Genomic DNA, 12,096 nt, shown 5'->3' on the forward strand with positions numbered 1-12,096 from the left:
TTTGATCCGCGTAATTGCCTTTTCAGTAGGAAAATTGGACTGCAGCGATACCAAGTTGTTCCCAATACTTACCTCTTTTATTATTCCCAGTTGTTATACATGTCTATTTCGCCTGATCTAATATTAGGTCCACAGACTACATGGCAGTTTCCGGATTTCCCATAACATTTTCTCCAGTTACTAAGGGTAACATCAGAATCCTTCCTCGAAGTTTTTGTAATTCAAAATGTACAGTGTTCATCATGACTTTCGTTATTCTTAACTCCTCTTTAAAAACAGTTTGTCAACGACAGAGAAGCACGAAATGCCGAAATTAACCGTTTCCCACGTACACATTCCCATACAGTGTGATGACAACGATGGTCTGACGGGACAGCTCAAAGGCTTTGAAGTTGAAACGAGATTCTAATACAAGCATCACAAGAGGACTTTAATATGGCTAACTCACAGCTGCTACTACGTTTAATTCCAAACTTCTCACTGTTATTTCATACTTAAGTCGCAGCAATGAAAAGTCTGACTCTTCAGTATACATTACATTTTTTCCGTTTATTACATTTCAATACAACTCATTCGCCTCGGAAACACTTTAGGTGGATTCCTCTCCTCTGCTAACTTAATTTTCGTTTTTTAGTAATATACCTATTCGTCACTTACCTGAATACGTGTGCGGCCTTATTTCTCTCCTTTTCTTGCCTCTTAGCGATTCAAAGTAGGAAGGAATTCTACTCAACTTGTATGTCGACGGAAATGTTCATTGATGTATTACTTCTTTGCTTTCTTCTTTCTTTTGATTTCTGTGCATAAAGTTCTGCTCTCAACGATTTATACTCCGAACGTCCTTATTTTTACTTCGTTCATAAAGAAGAACAGATTCCTCTTCCACTTAACCTTCCAGAACGCTTCCACTTCGATAACTCACTGACCACAGCTTCTGAAAATTTCAAATGTACCCCTGCATTTATTAAATTTCTAGCACCGTGAGAACTGGAATAATTATTTCTATAGCTTTTTAATTTCTTCTAATCACTGTTATTACTAGAGTCCAATAAAAACCTATGTTTGCATCAGGTTATGTTTTGTTGTTAATACCTCGTTTCTAAATCCTTTCTTAGGTATGTCGTGACAGAATAGATGTCTTACGTTCCCCGCTTAACATCTGCTTTGTCTTTTACTCTTGGGACTTACACTGTGTGGTGAAAAGTATCCGGACACCCTGAGAAACATATGTTTTTCATATCAGGTGCATTTTGCCAGATACTCCATATCAGCGACCTCAGTAGTCATTAAACATCGTGAGAGAGCAGAATGGGGCCCTCCACGAACTCACAGACTTCGAACGTAGTCAGGTGATTGGGTGTCACTTGTGTCATATGTCTGTACACGAGATTTCCACACTCCTACACATCCCTAGGCCCACTGTTTCCGACGTGATAGTGATGTGGAAACGTGAAGGGACACGTACAGCACAAAAGCGTACAGGCCGACCTCGTCTGTTGACTGAGACCGCCGACAGTTGAAGAGGGTCGCTATGTGTAATACGCAGACATCTATCCGGACCATCACACAGGAATTCCAAACTGCATCAGAATCCACTGCAAGTTCTATGACAGGCGGGAGGTGAGAAAACTTGGATTTCATGGTCGAGCGGATTCTCATAAACCACACATCACGCCGGTAAAATCCAAACGACGCCTCGCTTGGTGTAAGAAGCGTAAATATTGGACGATTGAACAGTGGAAAAAGTTGTGTTGAGTGACGAATCACGGTACAGAATGTGATGATCCGATGGCAGGGTGTGGGTATGGCGAATGCCCAGTGAATATCATCTGCCAGCGTGTGTAGTGCCAGCAGTAAAAATCGGAGGTGGTGGTGTTAATGTATGGTCGTGTCCTTAATGGAGGGGGCTTGCACCCCTTGTTTTGCGTGGCACTAACACAGCACAGGCCCACACTGATGTTTTACGCACCTACTTGCTTCCCACTGTTGAAGAGCAATTCGGGGATGCCGATTGCATCTTTCAACACGATCGAGCACCTGTTCATAATGCACGGCCTGTGGGGGAGTGGTTACACAACAATAATATCCCTGTAATGGACTGGCCAGCACAGAGTCCTGACCTGAATCCTATAGAACACCTTTGGGATGTTTTCGAACGCCGACTTCTTGCCAGGCCTCACCGACCGACATCGATACCTCTCTTCAGTGCAGCACTCCGTGAAGAATGGGCTGCCATTCCCCAAGAAAACTTCCGGCACGTGACTGAACGTATGCCTGCGAGAGTGGAAGCTGTCGTCAAGGCTAAGGGTGGGCCAACACCATAGTGAATTCCAGCATTACCGGTGGAGGACGCCACGAAGTTGTAAGTCGTTTTCAGCCAGGTGTCAGGATAATTTTGGTCACATAATGTATATGGAATGTAGTTAATCAAAACTGGTAACAGTGAATTTAATGTTGTGATTCCAAATGATACTGTTTGCTTCGAGAGTAAAAGTGCACCTGGTTCGTTATGGACTAATGAACTTTTTCCGCAAATGAAAATAATACATTAACAGTGAAACCTGAAACATATGCTCATTGGTTCTGTGCAATTTAGCCGTAATACAGAGCATAGGGGTTTGTAAATATACAGTTTACACAAAATTTAGATTTTTTTCTGTAGGCTTGAGTACCCTTTTAAAGTATAAATTATAATTTATGCAAAACCTTTAACCATTATGGATGTGGAACACTACAACTACGATGAAGAAAGGTTATCACGTATATCAGAAAGCAGACGCCTTATGTGTTGGTTCATTTGTTATTGAGACAGTTGTAATTAAGCCAGTACCAAGTCGGTTAACGACTCTTCATCAGATGGTAAACTCTTTTAGTGATTGTTTGTAGGATTGTGGGGGTCGTCTGTTTGTGGCAAGATATAAAAAAAACGAAACCCTAAGTAGTAATTGTGGAGAGGTACCACGAATTATTTATTTCATAATCGACTTCGAGGTATTACTTGCAGATATCAGCATCCATGTGTTTAATCCTAGTACACACTGCACTCTCGTGAAAGTAGTTAATGTGTCCCAGTAATGCTGATTACACAACGCTACGCAATGTTTGCCACAGCAAGAATAATTGCTTCACAGGGTGTAAACGAACCAAACATTTTGGCTAACGTTAATGTTCATAGATTTTCTTTGGTCAGCACTCACATTTGGGAAGACGCACGTTTATACCGTAAATATATAGACTGATTTAAATTACATCCAATACTACGAAGGTAACATGTTCTCATTATTGCAAAATTAACATGTGCTATTTACAAAGGTTATAAATTCAAGACGATATTTTTTTCATAATTTTTGGAAATGCAATTACGTTTTAAACCCTTATTCTTGCTTAATAAATATTAGTTATGAACTGGACGTCAGAGCTTAGTATATTGGTGACTCTCAATAGAGTTCACAGTTGAACACCAGACAACATATGGAATTAATGTTCTACACTTAAGCATTTATTTCACAACATTAAACATAAATTTCAAATTTATAGGAAACCCATCAAATCACAAATAACACAACATGCCACCTAAATTAACAAGAACTAGTATTCTTTAGGATCAGTAATCACACCTATAATGAAGTTGTAGATGAACCCACTGCAAAACCAAAGAACTAAACTTTTAAAAAATACCCTACTACAATGCTTATGACCTATCCATAAATAAAAAATCAGATACAAAAGTCAAAAACAATCAAACAATATCAACAAACTAATCCTTATTAGCAGAAGCTAAAAAAGACTCAGTGCCTTTTTTTGGCAACATCTCATATCAGCTCACAAAGCTTTTTGGAACTGCACAAAATCAGAATGAGTTTTCACACAAACAAAATATAAAAAGAAATATTTTGCAACCTTCCCTTTCCTAATCGGCCTATTGGATCGCGGTATAATTGACCGTGATAGCGTATGCCAACTGAAATTTTTACAATGAGTAATGCTATTGATACCTAAGGAAATAATACCGGTTAGTAGGAGGAAAGTGTACAACAGACCCTTCTAATCTAAATATTGATAATAATTTTGAAACAGCTGGAATTTAGTGCAATCGCTCACGAACCACACAAGGGAGAAAAGGGTACCACGTAATATTTAATACAAAAAATATTGATTACCAAGCAAAAAATAAGGACAGTTAAATAGCCAACAGTCCACTAGGGAAATGAATATCTGAAGTTCTAAGAAAGGTAATGGCAAAAAAACAAGCAAACTATCACTGACATGGTAACAGGAGGTTGTTACGCTTTTCCACACGAGAAAATAAATGAATCAGAAAGCACTGAATTTACAGTTACATATTCTGAAATACTAAATTTTGAAAGCAAACTTAAACGTAGTTGCTGAAATAAAGGACTAACTGCAACCGAAACTTTGTTATGTAAAAAGTAAGTTCCAGTAACCTCAGCATAATTTAATGCAAAATTTGAAAAAGACAAGCAGTTAATTTTTAATTATTGAAAGACAGAATTGAATTCACTTTAATCAAATGAGAAACTGATTTGCTTTTAAGGTAAGAGCCATAACATGCATACCAAGTCGGCAGAAGTCGCTCGCTAAGCTAAATACAGAATAAATGAAATTGCACACTCTTAATTGGTGCTGTATCTTTAGTTATTAGTTTTGTCAGGGAAATTCCACGTATTTTCAATAAATAAAGTTAATACTCAAAGCTGCAAATTAGTTAAACCTCTGTTATGCAGTATAAGAATAAACAGTTACTGAGGCAGCAACATTTAGACTGAAATTGCTAATTAGCAAACACACAAAACTGACAGTAAATAGTCAATTAATTTTCATATTTTTACGACGCTCGGTGATGACTTGGAAAGGAAAGGGAATCTGCTTGGTAACAAGATCTGAGGACAAATTTTAACTGTTACAGGTTATTATTAAAGAAATTTAGTCATTAAAATTTGTTAAAGAAGTGCGACTGGGTAATGCCTGTACAGTAATAGTTATACTCTGTCAGTTAACAGTCTTACGACGTTTTAGCTGTGCGGACGACGAAGAATGTAGCTGCCCACAATGCTGAGCTCCTGCTACTGTGGCTGTTGGTGGAGAACCACGAGTCGTCTCCAGAGCCACGGATAATTATGGAACAGGCAATAGTTAGAATTTCAGCTTCCTCCACCTGCACACCCCGACCGTGCTCTCAATTCTGGCTGGTTAATAAAGTAGGTGCGCCTACATTGATTCCATCCTAACTGCACACCGCATCTGCGGGAGAGACCAAGCTCCTTCAAGACTCAAGCTTCCGTGTCTCATCTCTGCTCGCAGCGCGACAGCGACTTTCCATAAGCAAAGATAAAAAACAGCACAGCTACTAGCATTTCTTCGTTGCTATCGATAACTTTAAACAAAATTTCCTAGGCGATTACCCAGCAATTAACAATATTTACATTATAGTTACAATCAGTTACATACGTTCACAAATAAGTACACTATTACGTAATAAATAAAGTTCTCTAATAGAGCTTACATATTCAGATATATCAGTGTATTACAAGTTAGTTGCCAAGAGATATTAAACGGTGAAAAATTTTGGATGGTGCAGAAAGTATTACATCTGCAGGTTCAGTGTTAAAAGTTCATAAGGCTAAAACAGCCAACTCACCTCTTCAGTAATTTAGTATTTTTCTTAAATTTTATTAACTTTTTAAATTAGCTGTAACTGTGAAACGTTACTAAGAACTGATTTATCATAATGCTAGCCCGCGAATATTATTTGAAGTGTCTAACTTACAATAGACTATTTCTCTCATAATCACAATAATCTTAGATGCACTCTAAATGCGGAAGTGTGTTCCCCAGCGACGAAATCTGACAGAAAAATATCGCGAGGTAATTTCGCTATGTGAAATAATAGGTTTGATGAAAAAAGTGACAAGGCAACTCGAATCTTTTAGTAGTGATGTGACTCGGAAGAGAATCACAAAGATCTTGGCACCATCCGTTTGGCTACAACTGGTACCAGTTTAAAAATAAGAGGCCCATATAAACCTGTCACGCATTGGAGGTATTAATTTCTTTTCTCTTTCGTCAATAAACTCAATTTGAACAGTTATAAAGCTCCTAGAAACAGTAAGCACAATCACAACTGTTGTACTGTTTTATAGCCCGTTTAAAGACTACGTGGTCGGCTCCCTTCCCTGAGGCACTTTAGGTCGCTGAAGCAACCGCTTTTTCAGCAGTTGCATACTTGCTTGTTAGCTGAAAAAATAATTGACACTGGAATGGGTTTCTGCACACGTAGCCGAAAATGGGAAACCCACACGAAAAAATCGTGAAACAAAAATACCTGGTCAATTTGCTTAACCTTCAAGTCGAATCACTGTGGAATGCTGTCAGGTGCTATTAACAGTGCCAAATATAGCTCCTGTCCACAAGTTTCAAAACTGGTAACTGTCACGCTGCGGGCTTTTTATTGGGACCACTTTTAACTTAAGCCTTGCAGTATAAATGCTACAGAGTGATTCGAGCCTGCGAATGTAGTGGCAAAATCTAGTGGATCGGGATATTTTGCGTTAGTTACTGACTGAAATACCTTTCTTGTTGTGAAGCACATCTAGCTCTTTACTGCCGGCCGCGGTGGTTTAGCGGTTCTAGGCGCTCAGTCCGGAGCCGCGCGACTGCTACGGTCGCAGGTTCGAATCCTGCCTCGAGCATGGATGTGTGTGATGTCCTTAGGTTAGTTAGGTTTAAGTAGTTCTAAGTTCTAGGGGACTGATGACCATAGATGTTAAGTCCCATAGTGCTCAGAGCCATTAGAACCATTTTCTAGCTCTTTACTCACACGAAGTGATGAGTGCTCTTGACCAGGGATTTCAAATTGATTCGGCATTTCTAGATTTTCAGAAGGCATTTGTCACTGTATCTCACAGGCGACTTGTAGTTAAATGGAATAACGTCTCAGTTATTTGACTGGATTCGTGATTTCCTGTCAGAAAAGTCACAGTCCGTGGTTATTGACGGGAAGCCATAGAGTAAAACAGAAGTGGTTCCTGGCGTTGTCCAAGATAGCGTTGTAGAACCTCTGCTGTTTTGTGTCTATATAAAAGCTTTAAGGGACAATTTCAGCACTTGTCTTAGGTTGCTTTCAGATGATGCTGTCGTTTATCGTCTAGCAAAATCATCAGAAGATAAAAAAAACTGCAAAACGATGCAGATGAGATACCTGTATGGTGCGAAATTAGCAGTTGACCCTACATAATGAAAAATATATGGTCATCCACATGAGTGCTAAAAATAAATCCGTTATACTTCGGTTAAAGGATAAATCAGTCAAATCTAAAGGCCGTAAGCAATTATGAACACTCCTATTATAATCGCACTCCTTTGAAGTGCAGCGAGACCGCAGGTTTTGCTCTCGAGCACACCACTTGAGACCGTTCGAAAACATTCGAGAAAATTTGAAGTTGATCCAAAGCTGAGAGGCTGCTTATGCTTTTCCGGGCCTCCTGTTTGTGTTCTCCTGAGTCGTGATCATGGACGGTGCGACACTGACACATGCGTGCATAAAATGCAAAAGAGCTCGCAGTTCGGCTAAACACTCGGTGGCACGAGCGCACCTTTACTGAAAATTTTTAAAATGAACAAGTACAATGTCAACCGGTGAATTAGTCCTAGGCGTCTGTAGGCAGAAACTGGAAAGGTTGTAAAGGAGTCGCCTAATTTATACTAACCAGAAAAAATATTTCATACAGAAATAATTCGCAATCATCTTGCAAAATGCTGTAACTTTTTACTGGAACTTTTTACCACCTGTTATCGTATACTTCCACATGTGTCTATTTTCCCTCTTGATTGTAATCCAATGCATATAGCTAATAACAGAATTTTATTACAATTTTTATCGTTCAGCAAATAATAAATCTCGAGTAGCTCTGAGCTTCGTGCATTATAGTTATCTGAAGCCATTTCACCGACAGGAGCAATAGTTTAAATTGGTACTGTCATCAGTATTCGAAACCATCTCCGCTATCTGAAAAACGTGGACGCAGGTAACAAATATCTGAGATGGGGCGACAGGCACCAAATGACACATTACTTGCGTGCAGAAAAGTTCTCGAAGGGCTCTGCATTAAATTTCACCAAGTGTCTATTAACGAAATTTTAGGCGGTGTTCGTGAATGCCCAGACATTATATGTCTTCTTCTATTGCGAATGTGGGACGTTTTGGGGACAGGGCTTAACTGCACCCCACGATGTCTGTTGCTCAGATATGTATTCTCCGTACATAACAGCATAAACTCCGTCAGGTGCTGCATCGTGACCAGGTTGTGATACAAAACCACGAGTGAAACTTGGAAACCCTGAAAATGGAGCTTTCGTTCCGTAGTATACATCTGAAACAAAAACGACTGAATTTTATCGTAAAATAATAAAATGACAGCTTCGGGGCACTTTAGCTGGATTGGCTGAGTTGCAATCGTAGCTACAAATAGATATGGCTTCTGGTTTGCCAATCATTAGTTACTTAGTAATTTCACAGAGTACCACAGAGTAATAATTATTACGGGAAAATTATAATCCTCTGCTCTGGGATGACTAGTACTAAGGGGAATTGACGACCTGCTCTGCCATCATCGATTTTACTCATACTTACAGAATTTGGAAGTCATTGCCCGACCATTAATCCCCTAAAACAGATAGAAATTCGGAGCTTATCAGCAGAATTGCCACTAGTTGGCTTCGTTGCATACAAGCCTTGTAATCATGAAGTCACTGGTCTGAATGTTGTTGGTAGCAACTACCTTTTACTTTTATTTAAATTCTTATTGAGTATCCAATAGAAATCTTATTTATCAAATATTTTATCATAATTTTAATAAAAAATAACATGTGTTTATGTTTAATTAGTAATGAAACATTAAAAATCGATATAAATATGCGAAATATGCTTTTTTAATGAGAAAAAAATTTACATCAGTATTGCTGTTTAATTTTAGATACAAAAAGTGTTTAATATTCCGTATGATGTTTCCATATCATTAGAAAAATTTAATTCGTTGTGAAAACTCGTATTTTCCATGCAACTAGTAGCGGCAATGAAAAAGAAAAGTGTTATTTTTATTAAAAATATGTGATTCAGTATTTGTCAGTTACCATTTCTAATTGTTAATTAATATGGGTTTCAAATATATGTACAGACGATTACTTTTATAGAGATTCGAACAACTGACTTCCTGATTAAAAGACTTTTATTGTTTCAGTTACCGATAACGTTGTTCGTAAGTTAAAAATATTCTAAATACAACACAGATCGAAAATACTCTAATGTTAAAAAGTTATTTTTTCGAGCTTTTATGCATTTTTAGAACTGCCCTTACTGCTTCAAAAAATTAATGTCTGAGCACTGCGCTTTAAATCCTTCAATCTGAAGAGAAATTAGAGGTCGTACGAAGACATATAGATAGTCGTTTTTCCCTCGCTCTATTTGCGAATGGAATAGGAAATGGATTGCTAGTAGTGCTGCAAAATAGCCTCCGCCATTCACGATATGGCGGTCGCGGAGTACATATATAGACGTAGATGTAGATCAATGAAGGCTTGTCCGTAAAGTCCCGTTGTTAAGTCCCGTTCATCTTCCAGAGATTACCGTCTTTGTAGAGGCAGACTGAGACTCAGTTTTTCAGTGTGTCAAAGCGGAAAGCATGGCCCATTAAAATAAGCAGAAAAAGATATAGTCACCGTCGTAATGTCGAGTGCAAGGTGTGTGCAGTGATGTCACACTAGAAAGCGGTTAGCATAGTGCAGAGGAGGTAGGCCGGGTGGTCGTGTGCCCTAGCCCGTGCAGCTGGGCAGACATGAAGTGACTGTGGGTAGTTCAGCAGCAGGGCGTACGTCACAGTCTAGCGAGACGAAGAGCCGGCCGACGTCGTCCGCCGTGTAATGCGGAGCGTTACGAGACGAAGGGCCATATTGTGATCCATATTTCCCGTGTTTTGCTCCGAGCGAGGGAATGTCCGAACGAATACAGTCGAAGAACGGCTCTCAGATGGCTGTCTTTTGATCGATGTTTCACTGTACAAAGGTTTAAGGCTGAGAAAAGTAGTTCACACAAATAAGTACACTGAAGAGCCAAAGAAACCGTTACACCTGCCTAATGTCGTGTAGGGCCCCCAAAAGAACGCAGAAGTGCCGCAACACGACGTGGCATGGACTCGACTAATGTCTCAAGTAGTTCTGGAGGGAACTGCCACTACGAATCCTGTAGAGCTGTTCATATATCAATGAGAGTACGGTCGGTTGGAGATCTCTTCTGAGCAGCACGTTCTAATGCATCCCCTATATGCTCACTAAAGTTCATGTGTGGGGAGTTTAGTGGCCAGCGGAAGTGTTTAAACTCAGAAGAGTGTTCCTGGAGCCACTCTGTAGCAATTCTGGACGTGTGGAGTGTCGCATTGTCCTCATGGAATTGCCCATGGAATGCACAATGGACATGAATGGATGCAGGTGATCAGATAGGATGCTTACGTACGTATGCCCTATCAGCGTCGTATCTAAACGTGTCAGGGGTCCCATATCACTCCAACTGCACACGCACCACACGATTACAGAGTTGTCACCAGGTTGAACAGTCCCAAGCTGACATGCAGGGTCCATGGATTCATGAGGCTGTCTCCAAACCCGTACACGTCCATCCGCTCGATACAATATGAAACGAGACTCGTCTGACCAGGCAACACGTTTCCAGTCATCAACAGTCCAATGTCGGTATTGACGGGCCCAGGCGAGTGGTACAGCTATATATCGTGCAATCATGAAGGGTACACAAGTAGACCTTCGGCTCCGAAAGCCCATATCGATGATGTTTCGTTGAACGGTTCGCACCCTGACCCTTGTTGATGGCCCACCATTGAAATCTGCTGCAGTTTGCGGAATGGTTGCACTTCTTTCACGTTCAACGATTCTCTTCAGTCGTCGTTGGTCCCGTTCTTGTACGATCTTTTTCCGGCCGCAGCGATGTCGGAGATTTGATTTTTTACCGCATTCCTGATATTGACGGTACACTCGTGAAACGGTCGTACGGGGAAATCCCCACTTATCGCTACCTCGGAGATGCTGTGTCCCATCGCTCGTGCGCCGACTGCAACACACGTTCAGACTCACTTAAATCTTGCTAACCTGCCATTGTAGCAGCAGTAACCGACCTAAAAATTACGCCAGACACTTGTTGTCTTACATAGGCGTTGCTGAATGCAGCGCCGTATTCACCCTGTTTACATATTTCTGTATTGGATTGCGCATGCCTATACCAGTTTCTTTGCGTAGAATCAAACATGCACGTTGTAGCTGCCGATTTCGCATGTAGTTGAGGAAATGGAATGGAAATGGAATGAAATTCTCACTCTGTAGCGGAGTGTGGGCTGATATGAAACTTCCTGGCAGATTAAAACTGTGTGCCGGACTGAGACTCGAACTCGGGACTATTGCCTTTCTTGGGCAAGTGCTCTACCGACTGAGCCACCCAAGCACGACTCAAGACCCCACCTCACAGCTTTAACTCGCCCAGTACCTCGTCTCCTAACGAAAGGCAAAGGTCCCGAGTTCGAGTCTCAGACCGCCACACAGTTTCAATCTGCCAGAAAGTTTCATATCAGCGCACACTCCGCTGCACAGTGAGAATTTCATTCTGGAAACATCCCCCAGGCTGTGGCAAATCAGTGTCTTCACAATATCCTTTCTTCCAGTAGTGCTGTTCTGCAATTTTCGCAGGAGAGCCTCTGTGAAGTTTGGAAGGTCTCAGACGAGAATTAAAGCTGTGAGGACAAGTGGTGAGTCGTGCTTGGGTAGCTCAGTCGGTAGAGCATTTGCCCACGACAGGCGGCAATAGTCCCGAGTTCGAGTCTCGGCCCGGCACACAGTTTTAATCTGCCGGGAAGTGTCACGATCATAACTAATATTAGCTGTGAATCGCGTCACATTTGGAAAATGCGTGAAATTACGGTCCTCAAATTGACCTTTCCATATGTCCAATGTCGTTTGCGCTGTGCGCTGCGCAAATCAAATTTTAGTCGTTTTCCCGGCAACGAAGCATTGAGACTATTC

This window comes from Schistocerca serialis, chromosome 4, assembly GCF_023864345.2.
Source record: "Schistocerca serialis cubense isolate TAMUIC-IGC-003099 chromosome 4, iqSchSeri2.2, whole genome shotgun sequence".
NCBI lineage: Eukaryota > Metazoa > Arthropoda > Insecta > Orthoptera > Acrididae > Schistocerca > Schistocerca serialis.